General features: G+C 34.7%; 2 long non-coding RNA genes across 4 annotated transcripts; one reads left to right on the top strand and one right to left on the bottom strand.

The window, feature by feature from the left end:
* Nucleotides 1-18,889: 18,889 nt before the first annotated feature.
* Nucleotides 18,890-23,507, top strand: LOC110910500. Of its 3 annotated transcripts, XR_002576217.2 has the most exons (8): nucleotides 18,890-19,027; nucleotides 19,172-19,285; nucleotides 19,509-19,576; nucleotides 20,580-20,756; nucleotides 21,248-21,390; nucleotides 21,886-21,994; nucleotides 22,373-22,477; nucleotides 23,391-23,507. It is a non-coding gene; the product is annotated as an uncharacterized LOC110910500 (long non-coding RNA). The 3 variants fall into 3 exon arrangements; XR_002576215.2 differs by lacking the exon at nucleotides 23,391-23,507 and having other exon boundaries at nucleotides 21,248-21,994; nucleotides 22,476-22,700; XR_002576214.2 differs by lacking the exon at nucleotides 23,391-23,507 and having other exon boundaries at nucleotides 21,248-21,994; nucleotides 22,373-22,700.
* Nucleotides 23,508-24,709: 1,202 nt separating this feature from the next.
* On the bottom strand, nucleotides 24,710-26,352 carry LOC110914755. The gene is made up of 3 exons (XR_002578561.2): nucleotides 26,276-26,352; nucleotides 25,300-25,365; nucleotides 24,710-24,857 (listed from the first exon to the last, which is right to left on the bottom strand). It is a non-coding gene; the product is annotated as an uncharacterized LOC110914755 (long non-coding RNA).
* Nucleotides 26,353-26,840: the final 488 nt, after the last annotated feature.

Genomic DNA, 26,840 nt, shown 5'->3' with positions numbered 1-26,840 from the left:
AGATGGAAATTCCATAGAAATTAATCAGGTTTTGCAAAAAGTAGAAATAGAACTTTCAGGTCATAAGTTTATTGCAAACCTATTACCTATGAAATTAGCTGAATTCGATGTTGTGTTAGGAATGGATTGGTTAATAGCCAACCATGCGCAAATCATTTGTGATAAGAATTCTATAGAAATTCAAACACCTACAGGAGAGATAATTAAGATTTTAGGAGATAAACCTCGGAAACCATTGAAGTTCATATCAATAATGAAAGTTGCTAGTTATGAACGAAACCAAGGAATAGTATATATGATCTCTGTAATCATCTGTACTAAGGACAAGGAACTCAAGGAAATTCCTGTAGTATCAGAATACCCAGATGTCTTTCCCGAAGATTTACCTGGGTTACCACCAGACAGAGAAGTAGAATTTAGGATTCATCTAATTCCAGGAACTACACCGATAGCCAAGGCACCTTATCGATTAGCTCCTACCGAAATGCTAGAATTGAAAAAGCAATTAGATGAATTACTAAGCAAAGGATTTATACAACCTAGTTCATCCCCTTGGGGTGCACCAGTGTTGTTTGTGAAAAAGAAAGATGGATCAATGAGAATGTGTATTGATTATAGAGAATTGAATAAAGTTACAATTAAGAATCGATACCCATTACCTAGGATTGATGATCTTTTCGATCAATTACAAGGAGCTAGGTATTTCTCTAAGATAGATTTAAGATCCGGATATCATCAGTTAAAAGTTCAAGAAGAAGACATACCTAAAACTGCTTTCAGAACTAGGTATGGTCATTATGAGTTTACAGTCATGCCCTTCGGATTAACCAATGCCCCAGCTGCATTCATGGACATGATGAACAGAATCTGTAAACCCTATTTGGATAAATTTGTAATCGTGTTCATTGACGATATACTTATTTATTCCAAAAGTCAAGTCGAGCATTGTCAGCACTTGCATGCACTCTTAACTTTGTTAAGAAAAGAAAAGTTGTACGCGAAATTTTCGAAGTGCGAATTCTGGCTGCAAGAAGTGCAATTCTTAGGCCACATGGTGAATCACGAAGGTATTCACGTAGATCCTGCTAAGATTGAAGCAATTACCAACTGGAAGGTTCCACAAACTGCAATGGAAATTAGAAGTTTTATAGGTTTAGCCGGTTATTATAGACGGTTTATTAAGGATTTTTCCAAGATAGCTGTACCATTAACTAAGCTAACCTGTAAAGCCACTAAGTTTGAATGGGGACCAAAACAAGAAGAAGCTTTTAGAATCTTAAAGCAGAAATTAACCAATGCGCCAATCTTAGCTTTACCAGAAGGAACGGAAGATTTTGAAGTATACTGTGATGCTTCAAAATTAGGATACGGATGTGTGTTAATGCAACGCAAGAAAGTAATTGCGTATGCCTCCAAACAGTTGAAAAAGCACGAAGAAAACTATACGACTCATGATTTAGAACTAGGAGCCATAATTTTTGCCCTTAAGATTTGAAGACATTATCTGTATGGAAGTAAGTTTACTGTTTATACAGATCATAAGAGTTTAAGATATATATTCGGGCAAAAAGAGTTAAACATGAGGCAAAGAAGATGGATGGAAGTCTTGAGTGATTATGACTGTGATATTCAATATCACGAAGGAAAAGCTAACGTAGTAGCAGATGCCTTAAGTCGTAAGTTCCATGAAAAGCAAAAGCGAGTCCGTGCTCTTAGAATAAATCTACAAGTAGATTTACGGGAACAAGTGAAAGAAATCCAAAAAACGGCAATCAAGGACGAGGCCGAAGGAATGAAAGGTTACCTAAAAGAATTAGAACAAGGAAATGATGGAATTTGGAAATTTCACCAAAACAGAATTTGGGTACCTAAACAAGGAAATTTAAGATCAAAAATCTTAGAAGAAGCTCATAAATCTAGGTATACTGTACACCCAGGAAACAACAAGATGTACCAAGATTTAAGAAAGAATTTCTGGTGGATAGGAATGAAAAAGGATATAGCTGAATATGTATCTAAGTGTTTAACTTGTTCACAAGTTAAAGCAGAACACCAGAAACCCTCAGGTTTATTGCAACAATTAGAAATGCCGGTATGGAAATGGGAACTCATAACAATGGACTTTGTTACTAAGTTACCCAGAACCAGAAAAGGTAATAATGCAATTTGGGTAATCGTGGACCGATTAACCAAATCAGCTCATTTTCTACCAATCAAGGAAACCTATAGCATGGAAAGATTAGCCAAGCTATATGTGGATGAAATAGTATCCTTACATGGAGTTCCACTCTCCATTGTATCGGATAGAGATAGTCGTTTCACTTCCCGATTTTGGACAAGTTTCCAAGAATCCATGGGAACTCGACTTAATCTTAGTACTGCATATCATCCACAGACCGACGGACAAAGTGAAAGGACAATCCAAACTCTGGAAGACATGCTCAGAGCATGTGTAATTGACTTTGGAGGTAATTGGGATAACCATTTACCATTAATTGAATTCTCCTATAACAATAGTTATCATTCAAGTATCGAAGCCGCTCCATTCGAGGCACTATATGGACGCAAGTGCAGAACACCCGTATGTTGGGCAGAAATAGGAGAAAGTCAATTATCAGGACCAGAAATCGTGCAAGAAACCACAGACAAGATAACTCAAATCAAGGGAAGATTGAAAACAGCCAGAGATCGTCAGAAGAGTTACGCCGACAATCGTCGCAAACCACTTGAATTCCAAATAGGAGACAAAGTACTACTAAAAGTATCTCCTTGGAAAGGTGTAGTAAGATTCGGTAAGAAAGGAAAACTGAGTCCCCGATATGTTGGACCATTTCTAGTAATTCAACGAATCGGGCCAGTTGCCTATCGCTTACAGCTACCAGAAGAACTAGCTGGAGTACATGATGTATTTCATGTATCCAATCTCAAGAAATGTTTATCAGATGAATCTCTGGTAATACCTCTTCAAGACATAGAGGTAAATGAGAAGCTGAAATTCATAGAAAAACCTTTACAAATAGAAGACAGGAAAATCAAGTTTCTCAAACACAAACGACTGGTATTAGTCAAAGTCAAATGGAATTCAAAAAGAGAACCAGAATACACTTGGGAGCTGGAATCAGAAATGAAACGCAAATATCCTCATCTATTCCAGTAAATCTCGAGGACGAGATTTTCCCTAAGGTGGGGAGGATGTAACAACTCTCATTAAATTTTAAATAATTAGGATAATAATTAGCTATTAAGAAAACCCTAATTGAGACACCCAAGTAATTCTGCACTAACCCTAGAATTTCCAGAACAATCAGAATCAGGATCAGGGGCCCTAAAACTCAGGGGGGGCAAAACCCTAATAACGATTATCTTCATAACTTATTATAAAATTCGAAATTTATAAAACTATCGACACAGCAAGCCTACATGCACGAAGGGCTACCCTATGAAAATAGGGTGGTCACTCGCGTAGCGCGACGGCAAAGGGGGTACCCCTCGCGCTACGCGACGGTGTCAAAAATTCAGTATAAATAGCAGGGGTTGGGACTTGAATTTTGGCACTTGAACGACGAAAATCGGAGTTACATAGGTCGAGTTATAAGCAAAACAGTCCAACACACACACACACACTATCGAGGTGCTGCTGCAAAACAGGGTAACTAGTCGATCGCTATTACGATTCAGTTTCCGGGATCAATATACCCAAAGAGTGTCTAAGTGCCGCCCGCATTGGGCTATGCTTTATCGTTGTCGATAATTCGATAATGAGCCGAAGCATTGTACTTTGTCGTTGTCGATAATTCGATATACGAGTTGAAGTACTATACTTTATCGTTTGTCATTTTGATAAATGAGCCGAAGTATTGCACTTGGACATTCATTGTCACAATTGATCTCGGAGAATTATCATAATCGTTGTATTGATCACTAATCCTGTTTTGTGTGCTTTATTATGAAATTAGGTTAACAGGGATTAAATCTAAATTCTATCAACATTAAATCTGCAATGTGAGTTATTCTCTTTTTATAAATTCTTTTATCACAGTTTGTGACTATTTACAATACTCCAAGTTATTTCCGAATTATAACTTACAGTGATTAAGTTTATGTGAATCACCAAATTACAGCCGGTATGTGGGGTATTGTGCACATTACTTGATAATCTTCACCATTGGGGCAGCCATTGGGTGATATGACCATAATCACAGATACCATTGGACGTATGGGCCAATGGATCGAGTGGTAAAGTACTGTGGGTAGTTGGCTGATATCAGGATACATTGTAAAAGATCTTATCACTGTAAATTATAACAAATGTGTCATTTTCAGAAACTAGAATAATTCACTCAGTATTTCCCCGCTGACAAAATCTTTTTCAAACCTATTTCAGGTGATCTGCTGTAATTCAGGAAAAATGCAGGGGAAGCATTCAAGCTTAAGATAGTGGCTCCATATAAAATAAAGAAACGTGTTTTATTACTAAAAACTTGTTATTTACCCAGGGTTTTAACCCGAATTGTGAAATAAAAATAATCGGGAAAAGTTTTAACTTAGCCGATCCTGTGAAACAAATTTTCCGCTGCTAAACTCACAATAAACAGAGTACCACAGACTTTCTGTCCCGCGGGTCCTGAAACGGGTAAAACCGGGTCAGGGGCCGTGACAACATATATGGGAAGGTTCATTTGAGAAGAAATTTAATGTGAGAAGAAAAAGAAGAAAGGACATATTAGTAAAATGCTATTTCATTTATAACTCATATCATTAATTTTTCTCTCTTTAATTAATTAGTCAATTAATCATTAATTATCCTACATATAATCTACAAAACCTACACATATCAAATTTTTCCTACATATACCCTACACATTATAGAATTTTATCCTACACAGTCGAAATTTATCCTACACACCTCGAAATATATCATACACAACTCGTAATTTATCCTACACAACTAGTAATTTATTCTATACTTTAAATTAAGTTATTTTTTAATCTGGAAAAAGTATATATTTTGAAAAAGAGTTACAAATTTAATTTAGCTAGTTATTAAAGGGGAAGAATAGAAATTAATGATTTATGTAAGTTTACCAATATACCTTTATATTAAATTGAATAAAAATATTAAATGAAGTAAAATGAAGCATTCTTATTGGTTAAAACTTCTTCTTTTTTCTTCTTACAAAAAAATTCTTCTCATTTGAACACTCCACTATATATATATATATATATATATATATATATATATATATATATATATATATATATATATATATATATATATATATATATATATATATCTTTATAACTGAATTACCAAAATGCCCTGACTTTTATTCTTAAATTACCAAAATGCCATTCTAGTTAACAGACATTATGGATGAAGTTATGCCCTTCTAGTTAATTATATTAGTCATTGAAAGGGGAAACAGTTTCTTCGAATTGAACATGGCGGTTGATGAAAATTTTGCGGGTTTGGAGGTCGAGGCATTTGTAGCCTCAGTGGTTAGGTGGGTATCTGAGAAAGACACATGGTTGGGAACGATTGGCTAATTTATATATGGTGTTGGAGGGTAGGATGGGGTAGCATAAGCACCCAAAGACACGTAAGTGGTCATAAGTGGGTTGACAATTGTAAAGAAGAGTAGTGGGTGAGCGAAATTTGTGGTTTTTACTCGGGAGGATGTTTAGATTGTAGGTAGCAACTTCGAGCGCGTGATGCCAAGAGTTAGGTGGGAGAGAGGATTGAGGAGAAGGGTGCGGAGCATGTTGTTGATTTTGCGGATTTTGCGTTCCACCTTTCCGTTTTGGGAGGGTGTGTGAGGACATGAGAAACAGAAATACATTTCGCTTTGGTGACAAAAGTTTTGGAAGTTGTTATTTGCATATTCCTTACCATTGTCGCACTGAAATTGTTTAATTTTTCACTGGAATTGGGTATTTATATAATTATTAAATTGAGTAAAAGTTGCAAAGACTTGTGACTTGTTACTTATTGGATATGTCCACAACAAACTGGTGTAATCATCAAGGAATAGTATGTAGTAACGATGCCCACCAGTACTAAGAACCGGTGAGGTCCATAAGTCACTATGAATAATATCAAAAGGCAACGATGTTTTAATGAATGCAATAAATGTTGTCTCGGGTGCCCAAGTCGTTGATGCCAACGGTCCTGGGAAATGATAGCAAAAGTAGAAGGCTGAGAGGAGAGACTCTGGAGGGGAGTGGTGAGAGGATAAAGATCACCAAAGCTATTGCATCGTAGGATAGGAGCCTTGGTCTTGAGGTCCTTCACAAGAAAACCGAAAGGATCAGATCCAATAGAAATTAAATTATCAGTTGTTAAGCGACGGGCAGAGATTAGGTTCTTAATTAGTTGTGGTGCATAGAGGACATTATTTAATTTTAGGGGTAGGAATGGGGGCGGTAAGGTGTGGTTGCCCTGTCCAAGAACGGGAATGGTCATGCCATTACCGACTATAATATTTTTAAAAGTGCAAGCATTAAAAATAGACGAGGAAATGTTACCTTGTTGGTTTGTCATGTGGTCAGAAGCACCCGCGTCTATATCGGGTCCGGTTGATTCAGTGATAAGGTGTAAAGCGCCTGGGCAATGTCAGTACGAACAGGGCCTGCAGTGTAGGCTTGAGATGGGGCTGAACCAAGAATTCTGGCTTCTAGATTAGGTATGGGTGTCGACGAGTATGGGCAGGGTGGACTCAGGTTACCTGCTAGCCACTGTGAAGGCTGAGGTTGTTGATTTTGCAAAAGAGAACTCCACTGGTGCGACGCCCATGATTGTGGAAAGACTATGTAGGGATGCTGAATCGAGGGGGAGTGGCCTCGGCCTCTGCGGTTGCTATTTCCACGACCCCGACCCCGACCCCTCAGGAGCGGCCATGGCCATAGTTGCGATCTGAGTGGCTGCTGAGTGATTCGTTTGGGGGAGACAGAGTTGTTACAGCTACTGCCAGGGCTGTAGCAGAAGATGCAGCCCTGTATTTTCTTTTGGATTCTTCCATTATCAAATGAGAACGTGCCTCATTGAAGTCTGGTAGTGGTTCCCTGTTTTGCAGGATAGTAGAGATGCCGTCATATTGCTCGGTAAGACCAGTGAGTAGCTGTAAAACAAGGCGTTGGTTGTCGAAACGTAAATCAACTTGAATTTTATACCCACGCGTACATAAAAATAAATAGGTAAAACTTGACTACAAAGTCTTTAAGAAATTAAGGAGTTGTACATGTCAATGCTAAAATTTGAAGGATAGAAATATACAAACATACAAAAGGACAAATAAGACAAAATAATAGAAAACAATGTAAAACTAAGGACAAATAAGACAAAATAAAAAAAATGTCAAACCATTCACACTGGTTGATAATTGTATTATATAGAACTAGTTGGGATGGCAGGGGATCGGTAGTCCTCGTTATTTCGGTTCATTGCACGAAGTACTTGTTCCGAGATGTTGAGAAGTCCCGAACAAACAAATGATTCCTTCCAGGTGCATAAGTATAGTCCATCTTTGTCCCCTATTTGAAAAGAAAAATTTAGAAAAAATGAGTTTAAATATTATTCTTATAACTTTTACTCCAAATACGAAGATCAATAATCACTTAAACAATATAGACAATCAGGATCATAAACGATATAAAGTTGTTTAGCTACAAGTTCATTATCATTCGTCAGGAGAGATTTCACTATAGATTAATCTAGCAAACAAGTGCAAAAAAGGTTTGAATAGGGATGAGTTTTCTTTTTTCCAAATATCCGTACTCGTATCGTACCTGTACCGATTTTAGGTATTTCGTATTGTATCAGTACCAAGTTTTATAGATTTTTGTATTTGGTACGGGTAAAAATGGGTACTGGAACAGAACTTTATATAGACATTTGAAAGTTTTTTTATTTATGTTTTATTTCGGATTATGACATTTATGGTACTCGTATTGATTTTACCTATTTGGTACTCGTATTATATTGGTACATGTGTCGATTTTACCTATTTAGTATCCGTACGATCGCTCAAAAACTAAAATAAAAACAAAGTGGTACAAAAGCGGGTACTGTACCAAAATACCCGTACTATACTTTTATATTCGATATAGTATATGGTACCCAATTTTGTTCAAATTCAATACCCATATTTTTTATACCAGTACGAGTAGTGTACGAATCACCTCAGTTTGAATTTTGAAGTTGATTTAAATTTAGATGATGACAATTTACATTTATTAAGTTAATTTAAAAAGGTATAAGAAGTTATTATTTGATATCGTCGATGGTTTGCCTATGTGGTAGACTTACTTGAAGGAAACGAATTAATAATAAGAAAACTTGAGGATTTGATAAGAACTCTAGTGAGCCTCATTTTCAATATTAAGGCTCATTTTCAATACTCATTCTCATCTTATATCCCCTTTTCAAATTTAATTTAATCTAATCTTGTATATTCCTCGTGTTTGATAAGTATAAGAACATAGCTAAATTACAAGGATGTTTTATACTTATATGTGCTATATACGTTTTACCAAGTTATGTCCAAGTATGAGAAATTACAGATCTTGTCCTAATTTAACTAACGGGTAACATAGATGGTCCTTGATAAACAATAAAAAAAAATATGTTAACGTGTTGTAAATCGATCAAAATACCCCTTTTTATAAAAGTTCAAAAAAGGTGTTTGACCTTCGCCTCTCCATGGGCATCGACGTTCAACTTCCGCCACTTCAATCTAGTTCGATGTCTTCTCTCAGAATAAGCTCCTCGTCTTCCTTTACCACAATGTACATTTGTGATGGACGGACCAATCTTTGCAATTAAGGCACCGGTTCGGAGGATGTTATCCGTTTGGGCTACTGTGACCTCTTTATTAAAACTACATAATAGATTTTTGAGTTGTTGAAGTCACTGATCCGGGCGATCCAATGTGTATTTGGGGTTTCACCATTATCTTTGTAATATCTTGAAGTTCATTGGTATTAAATAGTTCCCCTAAGCTTGTAGTTTAGTTTATTTCTTATAAAGAGAGATAGCTTAAAAGATCAAAATGTTGAACCTTAGGGATGTGATATGTAAATAATAAGTAAAATGACATTTTTACCTAAAATCTAAGGAGATGGACTAGAGTTAGGACATCTAGAAACTTATTATTGACTAGGTCAGCATAATGTCACATCTTTTGAGTCTCAAGAGAAACGTAGAAGGTTTTGTGGATGTGTGTGAAAAACAATGATGAGAAATTAAGAAGATATTGTGAATCATGAAATTACTAAGAGTCAAAGTTTGTCCTCACCTAATCTATTATCTAACACGATATGGTTGTGTAGAGGAATAAACTACAAATTAGGTCTATCCTAATGATTCTAGGCCCAAAGGCATAAAAGCCTATGTAAGAACCCTAGGTATTCACTATATAAAGGAGGCTTCGCCTAAAAAAAGGGTTTTCTTTTGTCTCTCTATACCCTAACCATACTATCACTTACACTTATTGCATAAGTTTATCAACGGTGAACCGAATACTGACTTGAACGTTAGAGGGTGGTCCAGAGAACTCGGCCTCTTACCTTTTTTATCGAGTTGTCAGGGTTTTAAAGGTCTGGATGGAGATAGAAGACTAGGGGTGTAAGCAAACCCAGAGGCTCGAGAGCTACTCGTGATCAACTCGACTAAAAGCTCGAACGAGCCGAGTCTTAACGAGCCCGAGCTTGAAATACAAAGCTCATTTAGGCTCGCGAGCCTAAACGAGCTCAAACAAAATTTTAGTTTTTATATATATATAATAATAATAATAATAATAATAATAACGATGATGATGATCATAACATTGGCGAGCCTAGCCCGGGCCAAACTTTGGCTCGTTTAAGGGATATTGGTGCGAGCTTGAGCCGAGTTTTTAGCACGTTTGAGGTTGTTCTCAAAATAGCTTGAGCTGAGCCGAGCCGAGCCCAAGCTTTGGGTTTTATTTGTGAGCCAGTCTCGAGCCCAAATAAGTAGGCTTGAACCGAGCCGAGCCGAGCTTGAGCTTCCTAGAAACATGACGAGCCGAGCTCGAGCCTAGTCGGACTTAGGCTCTGCCCGACTCGTTTACACCCTTAAAGAATACGGAGTGTGGTTGGTTTTCCCTTTTAGAAGTATTATTGTTTATAGAAGCACGATCTGAAACCATCCGGCTAAGATATATTTCTCCAATCAGGATTCAATATTACACTCACTTTTGAGAAACCTAAACAGCAAAAAGCAATAAATTAAGAAAACTAAATAATTAAACTGGATTCTTATTAAAATGAAATTTAGGCATTCCTGCCTTTACTAACAGGTCAGCTGGAGGATTGGGTTTACCAACGGGTCAGTTGGTGGATTGAGTTTACTAACGGGTCAAACAGGTCAACTGGTGGATTGAGTTTGCTAACGTGTCAGCTGGTGGATTGAGTTTCCTAACGGGTTAGCTGGTGGATTGGGTTTACTAACGGGTCAAACGGGTCAGCTGGTGGATTGAGTTTGCTAACGCGTCAGCTAGTGGATTGAGTTTCCTAACGTCTCCTTCCTTTTAAACTCATCTTGACAAATCACACATAATTCACCTTCTTCTCCACTTTCACTATACTTCGACATCTTCAAGTTCTTAATTACCACATTCTTAGACACTCCACCATTGTAACTGTAACGCTCTGCAACACGATTGAAACCGTCAAGTATAAAAACTTCCTCATCATTAGGATACGCAGGCGATTGTTGAATACGTTGATAGTTGTTATGGACATCGACAACATTGAAGATAACTGCTTGATCAATGCACACATACTGTGTATATGATGGATAGATGACATGACGGTAGGATGATGAGATTGCAGGCTTGAAACTTTTTGATGCGGGTATGGGTAGTGTGTGATTATATCTATATGGGCAGTTTGGATGAAAATGGCAAAAAATTTCAAAAGTGAAGGACTATATGATATAAAAAGTTGTTTTGGATAAAAATAGCAAACATGCCCAAACCTCAGGGACGATTTTGGCAATTTACTCTTTATTTTATTTTGATATTCTTCAAGAATGTACAATATATTATCAAATCTTAAAAATACTGATGTTCTTGCAAGATCCAAACTCTAAATGTCAATAACACTACAATGTCTATATTTGAACTCCCATCTCCAGATTGTGTCGTGTTGAATCATTGAGCCCAAACACGACCCATATACTTAATCGTGTTAAAGAATCCAACCCTAACACAGGCACACTTAAAATCAAGCAACCTGGACATGAACCTTATATCTAAATGATTCCCATTTGTTTAATGTAAAATTGTCATTAAGGATTTGAGGTTGCAGATAGTCCTTAGCATGTCTTTTAGGTGGTCTTGTATAACAATATAAGCAGTGTTTAAAACTTTGAAATTAAGGTATACCTTTCTTCCCCACAGTTGCATCTCTTTATGTAAAAAACTATGCTTTATATTGGAAAGTTGTTGATGTCCTTGTTTCAAAGTGTTTTTGTAAATCGATCTCCATATGTTATTACAAACACCAAAGTTATTGGGGTTCAGAAGTGTGAAAAATACTCTATAGAATACTAAAAAAAGTGAGTTTCGTGCTGCAAATTGTAGCTCCCGCAGCAACGCGCGGGTTCCCCACTAGTACTAATAAATAAAAATATTTTTTGGACACGTGTCATTTTATGGTGTTTTCTCACTTTATTTTCCTATTTATTTCTCATATTAAATAATAACAATAATCTTAAACAAAAAAATAGATAAGAATAAATAATTGTTTTTCTATAAATAATTTTAAACAAAAAATTAGATAAGGAAAAATATTTGTTTTTATTTATGAGTAGATATATATACTTTAAAGTTCGGTGATTGAAATTATGGTAAATTAGGAATCAAAGGTTATCGTTTGATATATAGTTAATAATGGTATCATTTTTTTTTGTCACTAGAATTAAATAATATTTCTAGGTCGGGGCATATGCTTCTATCAAATTGTATGTATTTTTAGACGCATCGCTCTAATGGTTTGATTATAATCGCACAATTTTTTTCAAATGTCAAATCTAGACAACTTAGTTTCACTTTTGTAATGTTAGGCGCACTGATATAACTGGTTTAAACCCATCATTTATCACACATTGCATCAACATTTAGAAAGAACATTCTTAAATATAACAACTTTATACTCCATTCAAAGAGAATTTAATCCTCGATTTTAAGGTATAATTCAAAAAAACGTGCGGATCAATCTCCACTTTTTGTATTGTTGTTGGTGCATCTGTCTGTCACCTACGTCTTGTATCGAGTCTAGTTTAGAGTTTGTTAGAATAGGGCACGGAATCCGAGAAGGTTGTATTAGCAGATGATTCCGCTCGAAATGACATTCTGTCATTACAAGCGAAATCACATCATGATGATTCCGCTCGAATAGGATAGTTCCTAATTCCGCCCGAAATGTAATATCTTGATTTCGCTCGAAACGGTTAAGTTGTGATTCCTCTTGTACCGTACTTGTATGTTCGAGCGGAATTAGCACACTACATATAGGTGCTCCTTGGAGCGAAATCATAACGATTGTCTTCTGGTTAGCCACGAAGTGCTGCTGAAGTGTTGTCAGGCTTGTAATCGCATTGATTGATCAATAAAACAACAGTTAAAAGTGAATACGGCTGAGATTGCACCAAAACATTAGTTTCCGCCTCTTGTTTTAGACAAAAACTCTTCTGATCGACTCGTTCGGGTCGGAACACGATCCTACAAGTGGTATCAGAGCTCAGGAGGAAGAGTTCTTGCCATTTCAGTTGTGTTTTCTGATTTTCTTCTTCTATTTCTTAAAAATTGAAAAAATTTCTCGGTAAAATCGGCTCAATTTCACACACATCACTCGCATTCATGTACTGATAAACCCTTGAAAGTTTCACAAGTATAATCGATCTAAAACTTGAAATTTTTGAGGTTTCGCTCGAAAATGTTTGATTAAATGATGACGTCAGCAGCACTTTGAATCTAATTCCGCTCAGAACTGTGATTCCGCTCCAAAGTTTCTCACTGATTCCGCTCCAAAATCAGGTTTCTCTTGAAGATTATAGTTAATTTCGCTCGAAAAAGGGATTCCGCTTGAAATACAGTTTGATTCCGCTCTAAACAGATTCCGCTTGAAAGATTCAGTCTGATTCCGCTTCAGCTGATCATTTAGTAGATTTCGCTTGAACAAAATTTGTTAATTCCGCTCGAAAGTGATTCCGCTTCAAGGGATATTTGTTGATTCCGCCTGAACTAGTGGGTTGTTGATTCCGCTTTAAAACAGAACCTGATTTCGCCTGAACTTGAAAATTTGTGAACCTTTGAAATTTGAATAATGGGCAACGAATTCTATAACACCTTTGCTAGTCCCATAACTATCACCCAGGGTACATTGCTTGAAAACGAAATAGGGACATCACAAAAACCGCCCAAGCTCTTGGATATTGATGATTACAATGCTTGGTCTGAATGGTTTGGAAATTGAGTTGAAGCTATCACTTGGATGCATGGGAACACACTAAAGAACCATATGTAAGGCCCACAAGGAATGGAATTCAACAAACAATCAGAGAAATGAGTGCTGATGAGAAAAAGAAGTATAGAGATGAAAAATTGATGGTGAGTTTGCTTTAGCAAGCAATTAAAGAAGACATTTTGATATTGCTTCAACATGATGGAAGTGCTTATTCGATCTGGACTGAATTGGAAGCAAAATCTGTAGGAAGTAATGATATGCTTAAAAACAAGATGTCTCTCATGAAGAAAGAATTTGATCTTTTTCGGGGTTTAAAATCTGAAAACACCAAGCAAATTATTGAAAGATATTGTAATTTGGTGAGAAATATGTTAAAACTTGGCATTAAAAAGGATACTGATGAATTGATTGAAAAACTTGCAGATGCACTACCACATGAAATCCGGGGAACTTTTCTAATGATGCTGAGAAACAACAGAAAAGAATATAAAAAGCTAACATTGGGAGAGTTCATCAAACATCTAGAAGCTCAAGAGATGGAGCAGAGGAAGATCGCCAGGATGAAGAACTACGATACAGAACAAGACATCAGTCTGTATTTCAAGAGTGGTGTTAGTGAAAAGACAAATCTCTCTCCAAAGGTTGAAACAGCTTACAATGCAAAAGGTTCTTCTGAAAAACCATCTGAGGGATCAAGCAGCACAACAAGATTTTCTTCATTTCCAACATATGATCCTCAGTTCACTACAACAAAGAGTGGCAAAGTTCTTCAATGCAATATTGCCTTAAAGCTGGAAAATGGCCAACGAGATGTTCAAAGAGATGTCAAATGTTAAAGCTTTTATTGCTAATGCTTATAATAAGAAATGGGCAGAAAAATGCAGAAAAGTCAGAGAAGCTGAAGAAGAAAAATGGATAAAAATTGAAAAAGAAGAAGAAGAAGAAAGGTTAAAAGCTAAAGCTGAAGCTGAGAAAAAAAAAGAACTGAGTTTTTCAGAACGAATAGAACAGTCAAAGATGTTCCAGAATTTGAAATCAAAGTTGATACAGAAGCAGTCAAAGTTCCTGAAAAGTGCTTGAAATTGTGATTCTTTGATCAAGCAAAACAATGAACTGTTATACAACATAAAGAGATTAAAAGAGTCTTATGATACAATGAACAGAGAAATCAACAAGTATACTGAGTCGAACAATGAACAAGCTGTAGCATTGAATACACTCAAAGGAGCATACATGAGACAGCTTGATGATGTCAACTTTTACACAAAGAAATGTGCTGATCTGGAATTGAAACTGGCAACACAAAGAATAGAAACTGAGAGAGTTAACAATTTATTGAATAGTTACTCATGTTCTACTTTTGTTGTTGACATGATTTATCCGATTGTGGAGAGTTTGAAGACATTTGAGGAAGTAAAGATTTCGGAAGAAAAGAAGACTGTGACAAAATATGAAGATTAAGTGAAAATTTCTGGTAAGAAACCAAGTGTGGTCTACAATAGATGTCCGCCCCCTTGAAAATGGATATTCACCTCGAAATCTAAATTCAGAAAGAGTTAAAAAGGCAATTAACTTACAATGGGAGTCTGTGCCGTCAGATAACTTGCCAGAAAACATTGATGTCACGTACACATCGTCTGACACTGATCACGAGTCAAAGTTGATAAAAAGTGTGGTCGATCAGGTGTTGGATAAAGATGACAGTGAGGAGTCAAAACCGGAGTCAAAACCCGAGTCAAAGTCTGAGTCCGATGCGTCAAAGCCAACAATCAAAAGGGACAAATGAGTTTATGATAAAGAGTTTTTGCTATCAAAATCTAATTTGAATGATGAATCGTTCAAAGTAGCATATACTTTGAAAGATTCTGACAAATTATATTCTGATGAGATTTTTCCAATAAGAAGTGTTAAAATTGAAATGATTAAACAGGTTTTCAAAATCACAGAAGTTAATATTTCTGAAATAAAAGATTTAAATCTTTCTGGAAAACCTAAACAACACTTCAAGAGACCAACAAATAATTAACAAGAAAATAGGTTACAATTGTGGTTATAGTTTTCAAAAGAAACCAAACCATAATGGTAATGTCAAAAAGAAAGGTCTTGGATTTAATCAACCGAAAAATTATAAAAATGAAAAAGTTTATAAACCAAAAACTGTGTTTGTTTTAGGAAAATCGTCAGAGGAAAAGAAAGAGCAAGCTTTCAGGAAGTAACCAAATCAAGAATTCCTTGCCAAGAAGCAAGATGAACTGAAGAAGAAAGTTGTTCAGAAAAAGACAGAAACAAGAACCTGTTTTCAGTGCAAAACTATTGGACATATTGCCAAGAACTGTCCGAAAATCTTCAAACCAAAACAGGAAGTTTCTAAGAAACTGAAAGAAAAGATTGTTGAAAAAATCGAACCACCAACTAACAGACTTAAAGTTTTTGAAAACTCAATTTATGAAGTTGGTGAGTGTTCGAAAAATGTTTCCAAAAAGAAGGAGAAACTTAACAACCAAAAATGGGTTGTTAAGAACTCAAAGAAAAGTTCTGGTGATAAATCTGATTCCATAAAATCAGAGGAGCCGAAGGTTATTGTGAAAGATGAGAAGAAAGTTCCGATAGTGGATGATGTGAATTTTCCACCACTGAGTTCTAAAACTTTGAAATCTAAAATCGGAAAAGGTGAAATTTCAAATCAATTCTTTCCTAAAAAGAAAGAATTGAATATTGAAAAAGCCTTTAACCTTGCAGTAAAAAATATTTCTGGTAAAATGATTGAGGGAAAGGCTAAAGGGGTGAAAGAGTTTTATCAAGCTAAAAGAAAAGAGGTAACCCCAAATGAGACTGAAAAGGTTACACCCAAGGCTGGTCAGGCTTGGGTTGATATATTCTTCATTGAATAAGACATCTGACTTGCCGGAGCTCCCAAGTTGGTAATTGCGGAGCATGAATCGGCATCATTCTTGAAAAATGAGAAGTGTGAATTGCCGGAACTCCCAGGTTGATAAGTGTGGAGTAGGAATCGGCACCTTGTGAATTCAATCATCAGATGGTAATAGGTTGAAAATGTTTGATAGTTGATCTTACAAATGTTCAATCTTTGATCTTACAAGTGGTTAATCAAGGTCATTAAGTTGAATTTGATTTAACTATTATTCAAAAGATTGGTAAACAATGTAATGAAATGGCCCCAAACCTATTAATGGTAAAATCAACAAAACTAATTTTCCGGAAACCATTTTGATTAAAACAAACTTAAGTGTTTTGAAATCATGATGGGAAAATAGTTTGTTGTGAGGGGGAGTTCTGATTGTTTATGCCAAAGGAATGATGATCTGAAGCTTGATACATCAGTTGTCACATTTCTTGTACAATTTGTCTTCAATTTTCTTTAGATGTTTTTGAATTTAAGGGGAGGAAGAAAATTTTCAGAAAATCCAAAAATATTAGAAAATTTGAAAAAGTCAAAAACATTGAAAAAATTCAAAAAAAAGTTTTTGTTGCATAAAAGAGGAAATGATAGTACATCAGTAGACTATCACAACACACTAAAGATATGGAATGTTTAAAAGTGATAAACAATATTACTGTGGATATGTCAGTAGATTTTTACACATTCAGTAAATTGTTTTCGAGATATAAACCTAATTTCAAACTTGCTTATCTCGTGGGGAACATTTCTTGGATATATGGGTAACCCCCAAAAACTTGTTTGAAAGGTCCCTCTTTCAGAGATACTAGGTCTTTATATTTAGTGATATCTGGGGTATTATCCCGGGACTTCTGCTGAATGGAAATTCTGACCTAGTCCCCGTATAATACTTTCTGCAAAATTGCTTGAAACATAGCAAAAGCCCTCAGCAATTATGTTTAAACAATAAAATTGATAATCATTGTTGTTGAAGAAAAGATCCTCTAAATGGGACACAACAAAAGTCGAAGCCGTTATCTCTCTGCGTATACGGAAGTATCGACCTGAGCTCTCACGGCCCTCGCAATTTAATCCCTTTACAGATATCATCTAGGTATACTCACCTGTAAGAATGAATATTGGGATCTGGATACAGGAGTATATTCAAGTATTGGGACACATGAATAAGTTTAAGTATCTAAATCACTAATCTCGTATCTCGAAACAGTTGAAATTTGTGTGAAAATTTAAGAGGACAAACATACTGACAATATAGGTAAATTGTTTAGAACTTAAAATGTTTAAAGCTTAACGGTGTTAGTGATGTATCTCAAAAACTGATATGATCCTCTTGCACGAACTCACAAAAATATTGTCTGTAAATATTTCTTTACTGTATTTCCGATATATTAAAAAATTCAAAAAGATTTTTGACAACTGATGTTGATAAATTGATGGTTGAAATTCCAAGTGCTAAACTTGATGAACAGGTTTGGATAAAGAGTGAGTGAAAACGAGTGTTCTTTTCAAAAGAAAATTTCATAGAACAACTAGTTTTGATTGTTTACCATAATAGATTCTAAATTTTAAGATTTAATCTTTGAAGAAACTTATGTGTTGGGTAGAGATTGTGCAGATAACCTGAGCTGGAAGAGAGCCAGATCTCGATCTTGGAATGAATTATGAATCTGTGATTTCCAGACTACGATCCCAGCAGATTAAGAGGGGGAGTCTGAAGGATAAAGTGCCAGGTTCTAATTCGGATATTGCTGATGAATTTAAAATAAAAGATTCAACATCCGAGGAGAGGAGATTGTTGATGATAGAGATTGAGTAAGGATGCTTACAATGGAGAACATTTCGGAGTGAAGCACGAAGACTGATAAAGACCGAAGGTTGGACATCCAAAGACTCGACACTAAAGACTCCGTCAACGTCCGAGGGGGAGTTTGTTGGTGCATCCATCTGTCGCCTACGTCTTGTATCGAGTCTAGTTTAGAGTTTGTTAGAATAGGGCACGAAATCCGAGAAGGTTGTATTAGCAGATGATTCCGCTCGAAATGACATTCTGTCATTACAAGCGAAATCACATCATGATGATTCCGCTCGAATAGGATAGTTCTTAATTCCGCCCGAAATGTAATATCTTGATTTCGCTCGAAACGGTTAAGTTGTGATTCCGCTTTTAACGTACTTGTATGTTCGAGCGAAATTAGCACACTATATATAGGTGCTCCTTGGAGCGAAATCATAACGATTGTCTTCCGGTTAGCCACGAAGTGCTGCCGAAGTGTTGTCAGGCTTGTAATCGCATTGATTGATCAATCTATCTCTTATACTAAAGCAAAATAACTTTGCCACATCACTTGATGATGTGGCATTACTCTTAATCAAGATAATTCACAAATGAGCGGGATTTTAATTCTCTTCCTTCTCCTTCTTCTTGAAGCCACGGCTATTTTAGGAAATCACAAATTTCTCTTAATCAATTTAAAGCTTCTCCAAAATTATGAATTTCTTTCCATTGTCAGTTTGGTTCCAAATTAAAAACCCTATATATTTCGCAATCATCTACAATCTTGTATATTGCTATCTTGATTCCTCTATATTGTTTCAATTATGTATTTTCTCCTTCAATTGGTAAGTGTTTCAATAGAATCCATCATATATTCTAATTTTTTGTGTATTTTAATATGTTAATCGGACATTTTGTATATATGTTTACTTAGATTAGATTTATGTTATATTCATTCAAATTTTTATTCATAGCGATTCAATTTTTAGGGTGTTTATTGTTAAGAGATTTTGATGATGAGGATGTCAGATAGTCGAAGCCATGGAAGATGGACGGTCGGGAAAGAAAAACAAAAAGGAGCTTCGAAGAAAACCTTTATGTTGGTATGGTTTGATTTTACTAAACTTCATTGTTTCATGCATTTTTATATTGCAGTATGTTATTATTACACATATTTATCGCAATATCTTTGACTTGACTACTCATTGTTTAGAAATCTTGAATGCGTTCTTAAAGATGATGGAACTTGACTTACAAATGTTGCATTACATCTGAACAAATAAGGCTTCAATATGTAATTTATTTTGATTATTGGTTCATATATAGGCAAGATGGGGCTTTTTATACCAACCATTGAATCTGTGGAAGATTTTAGGATTTCACCTGCTAGAGATGTAAGTGGTAATGTGTATTTTAATGTTTTGTAAAGGATTTATAAAGTGACGTATGATGGTTTTTCAATTCTTAGGTTGGATGTGTGTGATGATGGTAGGTGGAAATGATGATTGCAAGCTACATGAATGGAATAAATTATGTCAAACCTGTTTAAAATTATGTAGATTATCATATTTTGTTTGATGATTAACCTTTTTAAAATTATGTTCATTACTCTTAATATAAAAATAATTGTTAAATACAAATTTATTAACAAGTTTATAATATATATATATATATATATATATATATATATATATATATATATATATATATATATATATATATATATATATATATATATATAGAGAGAGAGAGAGAGAGAGAGTCAAATGATTTTAGTTTTGTAATTATTATGAAAAATACCGAAATTAAAATAAATTTAAATCAATCAAATAACCTCCACTTTTTTCGTTTAGTTAATATAAACTAATTGATTTCAATTAATTATGGTAAATATCAGTTTAAAGTTTTAAATTAAATATAAAATTCGAATTTTGAATTTCAAATAATTTTTGTAACTATTCAATTAAAGTTATGAAAAATTTGAATTAATTTAATTTATTTCCTAATTTAAATAACTAACATGTGTTTGTAAACTATATCTTTATTTCTAACAAATGATTATAATTTTTAATATATATAAAAAGTTAGATGACTATAAGTTTTCAATTATTCTCATAAATTTGTATATTTAAAATGATTAAGCAAATCCGTTTCAATTTTTCAAAATTATAAACAATCAATTTTATTAATCAAGTTCAAGGACTATTGTTAAAAATTATTTTAAACACATCTTTCAAGCTTTAATATTTTAAAACTTTAAAGTCTAATTTTGTCAGTGGTATTTCACATATAAAAATAACAACTTATATTAACAGTTAATAAAGTATTTTTTTTTTTGTGTGTGTGTATGTGTGTTTGGGATCAATTATCTTATCTGGTAAACTGTATTTTTGGAAGGGATTCATAAGGAGACGAAGGTGCCTACGAAGGTGAAAAGGAAGGCATATTAATATAGGGACGATGAGGAGGAGGACCTACAATTTGAGAACGAAGAAGGATATCGGGTTGACGTTGGTGTATGATGCTGTAGACTGTAGTTGTGAGTGGCTTCACTATGGGAAACTGATGACTAGAGTAATTGCGATTTTATTACTTATTTTTTATCTTAAATTATTTTAATGCTTATTAAATATGGGTCTGAATTCATTTAGCCGGTGAACATTTGTTCAACGTGTTATAAGACACACTTGATTCAACACATTAATTATAATGCCACCGTTATATTTTGAACCATTAAACTCGCGTGGAGCTAATATTTTGACCATCATTATGTCAATTTGTTTGAATTATTTTATTATATGATAGTTAATAGATAAATAATTTATCTAAAAACGGGTGGTTTGACCAGAGTCTTTATTTCTTCTCGGCCCGTTAGCGAACTCAATGTTGTTTCCACTACAGTTCAGAAGATAACAAAAGTTAATGAACACTTAGTAAATTGTGTTTTTGTTGTTGAGTAATTAGGGTTTGTTTACACCAATTTGGGTAATAGTTTGATTTTTTGACTAAAAAAGGTCAAAGTTGGTGTTGTTTCTTGCTTTCTAATATATGGTGGTGTGTTGTAGGTGGAAGGCTCTGGACTCCGTAGCTTTGGGTACACTAGGAGCACTTGCATTAGCCACTGAACCTCCTACCAATGAATTGATGGAACGACAACTGGACCGAAGTAATGGAAAAAAAGAAAACAGTCGGTGATGGGTCAAAAGAGGTAAAATTTTGTTATATCGACGTTTCCGGATGTTTATAAGTACTTAGTGTATTAAACATATCACAAACATTTCCGGAGGTTTGTAAGCATTTGGATACGCTATAGGTGATTTTCAACACATGACTTTTAACTGATTTTAATTTTTTTAATCCATTTGCTTTGTTGAATATAAAATACAAACTCAAAATCGACTACTTCTATGTATTTTTGTACTTTCGCGACTTTGGATGAGATTAATCATATGACCTATTTCGCATTTCAGTTTAAGCTTTTGAATTTTAGGTAAATAGTTCGAAAATGTCGCGTCACTATTTTATTAAGTAAGATGGATTTGGACATCTGAAAGAGACTTTACTCCAACACCAAGACTAACTTCCATGAGGTTGCGATCAAAGCTATAATATTTTTAAATGTCAAAACGGCTGAGGATGAAGGAACACAAAATTCTCTTAATTGTTTTGGGAATTGGTTTAGTTTTCGATTGATTGGTGGCAGGCTGGAATCATCCTCTACTACATGCTTACCGACGGATTTTCTGATCAATTAGCAAAATTAGTTTAGCCGATGGTCTAAATCTCATCTACCAATCAAGGCACTGGCAAACGTACGTTTCTGGATCCACTTTGTGGCAAAGATTAGCTTTACTATCTTTAAAATGATCTGAAAATAAACCGATTTAGTTGTTGTTTGTAACGGTATTAAAAGTTTAGGTTGACTTGAGGTTTCTTTGAATCTCCATCATCAAGAAAAAATAATTCTATATAATCATTTTAAATTGACTTATGACATTCATTGTCAGAATCTAATCGAGCAAGTTTCAACCCAGTGGCTTCCCTATTAGTGGCAATTGGTTATTTCACTTAGTTGCTAAAATGATTTGGTGAAATTATGGGTGTGTGTGAGTCTAGACGCAATGACACTAAAATGAATAAGAAACAAATACTTGGTGTTCATGTTCTTGATTCCACTTTAACTTTTGCAGAGTTCACTGGAATATTCAACAGTTTAGAGCATTGCATTCAATTGTTTATTAAAGATATTCCAACAGTTTAGAGCATTTACTATGGTGTGAATTTCTTTCGCAGGTGTGAGTATTTTATTTCGTGTAATCAATTCTTATAGTCCAACATAGAAGAGGGGGCATGCAATGCCTTGCTTCAAGAACTTCATTTGCTCACTTTTAAGCTCAATTCTTCAAACTTTACCTATTTTGGTTAGTGATTTGTGTTCTTGAAATTACGTGCTTTGTTATTGGGATCTTTTTAATGGACCCGTCATAAAAAAATTGAAGTATTGACTTTCTATACTTATGTTTGATTAGCAATATATTTAGTTAGAAACTAAATTGTAATTTGATTTGGTTTTTAAGATAGCTTGGATTCATATTTTTCAAACCGAAAAGTGATTGGTTTCGTGTAATTTGTTCAGTTTAAACATATCTAAGCGAGCGAACAACCCTAAATATTGTAGTTCTCAGTATATATAAAAGATACCAATGTGTCGTTTGTGTGGTCCACTAAGAAAACATTGGTAGTTAGTTATAATATATGAAAGAATCCAAAATAAGATAAGTTTGTACTATGATACCATATATGTTTCGTACCATTAAAACAAACAGTTAGGCTTGAATAATTTCACAGTGCTTTTAATAACTGAATTTTGGTGTCCTTATGTGTAATCTGAGGATATAGCTGCTTTGTAGATTGAACCACGAGCCCATTCATGGTTTTTATACACCTTCTTTACTTATCAGATCGAGTTCAATCTTATATAACTGTAACATGAATAGAATCATATATGATTGACAGAAGCTGCTTTGTAGATCGAACCACGAGCCCATTCATGGTTTTTATACACCTTCTTTACTTATCAGATCGAGTTCAATCTTATATAACTGTAACATGAATAGAATCATATATGATTGACAGAAGGGTCCCGTATTTGATGACTTTTCTTTTTAAATATATGTATTTTATATATTTTCTCTTTATTTTACTCAGGCTACCCGTTAGATGGGACAAGATTGTGATAGTGGTGATGAATGAGGTTCGTGTTAGTAGTCCATATCTAGCTGAATCTGTTACTAGAGGAACTCCTGCTATAAATGAGCGGGTCAGGAAAGTGGTAAAAAATAAATTCTGACCCATTTACTTATAAATTGGTTTGGGTTGTGTTTTATCTCACATGGGTCACATAAAGAAGCAACTAAAAGGGGAACCATTTATATGGGCAGAAAATAGGCCAATGTTTATTTTTGAAGCATAATTAGAGGGCTTACAAGTTCAACCCATTTAAATATGAAATGGGTTGTCTTTGATCTGAACAGGTCAAAAAAAAATTTAGCTAAAAGGGAAACATGTGGTACGGGTCAAATGGGTTCATACTTAAAAGTTGTCTAAACTCTACTTTTAAAGCATATAATCTTCTAAAGCATTTTTATTTATAGATTTATATGGTCAATAACATGGTATGGTATTTTTTTTATAATTTCAGAGCTTAGACCAAGTTACTCAACTTCCAAGTCTATAATGTAACTGGTTATGACTTGAACATTGATATAGATCCAACAACGGAAGACAGTTACGTTTTTTGTATTTAGTATGATAGTTTCGGTTCTTACCACTTGATATTTGTTTGCCTTGTGTTACATTGTTAGTGCCAAACATATGAACATCGCCAGGCTTATAGCTGTTTTAACTTAAAAATTAGAGTACGATGCCATTTTCGTCCCTGAGGTTTTGGCCACTTTTGTGACATTCGTCCAAAGGTTTGTTTTTCCGCATCTGGATCCAAAAGGTTTGAAATCTTGCCATTTTTCATCTGACTCATTAACTCCATCCGTTTTTCTCCATTAAATGAGGGGCATTTCTGTCTTTTTATGCATTTTTTATTAAAATAAAAACACTATAAGAAATAAATATCCACCTTTGCTGACTTTCTCCCCACCCAAACCTATTAATCATCATAAAAATGTCTAAAAAGACAAAAATACTCCCGACCTAACGTTAAAAAATGGATGGAGTAACGAGTCGGATGAAAATGCCAACATTTCAGACCTTTGGGATCTAGATACGGAAAACAAACCTTTGGACTAAAGTCGCAAAAAAAAAAAACCAAACCTCAGGGACAACAATGGCATTTTACTCTAAAAGTTATATGCACATTAGCTTCAACAAGTGGTTGGGTCAAAATGGTCAATGTCACACCCCAACCAATGGCGGAAACATCGGGATGAGACGAAGTGTGAAGATTGCTAGAGACATCATAACGCTATTTGTGACAATATTTAATTAAACCAATTTCATTTCATAGATAAATAGTCAAACGTACAAGGAAATCCAAATAACAAGTTCAAAAGAAATTCATAGCAACATAATCAAAATTTGATACAACATTTAAACCTAAACGTCTATATGTGTATCTAGGCATCGTTGCTACTTCATTTTCATGGCATCATCATCATCAACCTGTAACATGTTAAAATAAAATTCAATGCCAAAAGCAAAGGCGAGTACACAAGTTTTAAATAGTATAGCATAAGTATAAAAGCATTTTACTCGAATCCACATGGCAATTTGTAAGCAAGGTAATTAGCATGCATAACATTACATTTAAACCCAAAGTGTCCACTAGTATTTAGCATCCCTTGTCACAAAAGTAACAAGACCGTATAGTATATTGACCTAACAAACCCCCGTCGGGTGGTGTGCTACTCCTATAGCGCTATAATTGTTAAGCGAGGGTATAACATAGTAATGGCATAAAGCATGTATTATCTAGCATAACAAGTAGCATGTATAACGGATTGAGTTCATAAAGCATGTTTATGTGTGTGTAAGTGTAATTTTGTATGGTAACATGTTACAACCCAAAAGTGGTTTAAAATGTAAATGGGTCGAGTGTACTCACGGTTTTGCAAGCTTTCCCACTTGAATCCGTGAAGAGTTGATTTGATGGGGGGAACACCAAGTTATCCTACAAGAGGAAGGTCAAGGTGTATGAGTAATTTGGAAGAAAGATGGGATATTCGGACTTTAAGATTCAAAGAATGAAAAAGTAAATATTATGAAAATATTCACTATGGTATTAGCACTTGTCTTGACACTATAGTAATCCCTAAGGATTTTTATGTGATTTCATAGGTTCAAGACCTATTAGAATCGTGACAAGGAACTACACACATAGTGATAAACTTATTAGCTTGATAGGGGATTTATGTAATCACTACCAAGGGTTCGGTTTTAAGGTTTATCATAGTTATAATATACATAATAATTTACTTAGTCATGTAGGAGGCGGGAGGTTGGACCTTCCACTTTGGTACCTCTTGGTGTCATATAAGTCAAGTAGGAGGTGGGAGGTGAAACCCTCCACTTTGGTACCTCGAATGATTTATTAACATGTGGTCATGTAGGAGGTAGGAAGACGAATCTTCTCTTTAGGAACCTCATAGATATGTACAAGAAATAATACAACTAACTAAGCAAAACATCAAGTGGTGTGTGGACATGTATGTAGGTTAGCCTAGGCTAGCCAAGTAGTCACACCATCTTCAAGTTCAAGACTTGACACCACTTATGAGCTAAGAACTCGATTAAAACAGAAAGTTTAGAGTGTTTAGACACTCCTATTAAGTGTAAAACAACCTTGGTTTGGCTTTACTAATCATACAAGAGACTAGAAGCATAAGAACACAAGTTTGTTTGAAGTAAACAAGAGTTTAGAAAGTTTTTAAAAACACAACAGAAAGTTTATGGACACTTTTAGGGTATTTCCAGGTCTGATTTCTCCAAGGAGAGATCAAGGAATCAAGCCCAAAGATTATCCAAGCATTTAGAAAGAAGAATCAAGTGATTTGGTTGAGTTTTGAGCAAGTTATGCTCACTTTTGTAAGGAGGTATGAATCTGTCCGAATTTCTGAATTGCAAGAACTTTGAGAGTGATTTTGTAGAGATTAGAGAGTGTTGAAAGTGTCTAAGTGCTTGGAGAAGGTGGGTATTTATAGGGAAGGATTAGGGTTAAGGTTAGTTGGCAATTAATATGATTAGTTGAGGGTTAAATAAAAAAAAAAAAAAAACAAAACAATTAAATCATGTTGAAAGTGGCGATCGAACAGGCTGTTGACAGCCTTGTTTTGTTAATTTTTTTTTTTCATAGCACATATAAGTTGGGTATTTAGATACTAAAATATGATTGGTTGTTGGCACAATATACAATCACTCAAAACGTCATTTTTGAGAATGAATTAAACATTGAAGAGTCAAGGGGAACAGCCACAAAGGGCTGTTCGGTCGCTGATTGCGGGCTGCATGTAATCTTCTTTTATTATTATTATTTTTAACATAAACTTGATACTCATTATAGGTATTAACATTTTGTAGAGTTTGAAACAAATTAACACAAGGACAAATTTACATGGCTGAAAAGCCTTAATTTATTTTATAATTACT

This window comes from Helianthus annuus, chromosome 15, assembly GCF_002127325.2.
Source record: "Helianthus annuus cultivar XRQ/B chromosome 15, HanXRQr2.0-SUNRISE, whole genome shotgun sequence".
Lineage (NCBI taxonomy): Eukaryota > Viridiplantae > Streptophyta > Magnoliopsida > Asterales > Asteraceae > Helianthus > Helianthus annuus.
This window is presented reverse-complemented; position numbering and strand designations above follow the sequence as displayed.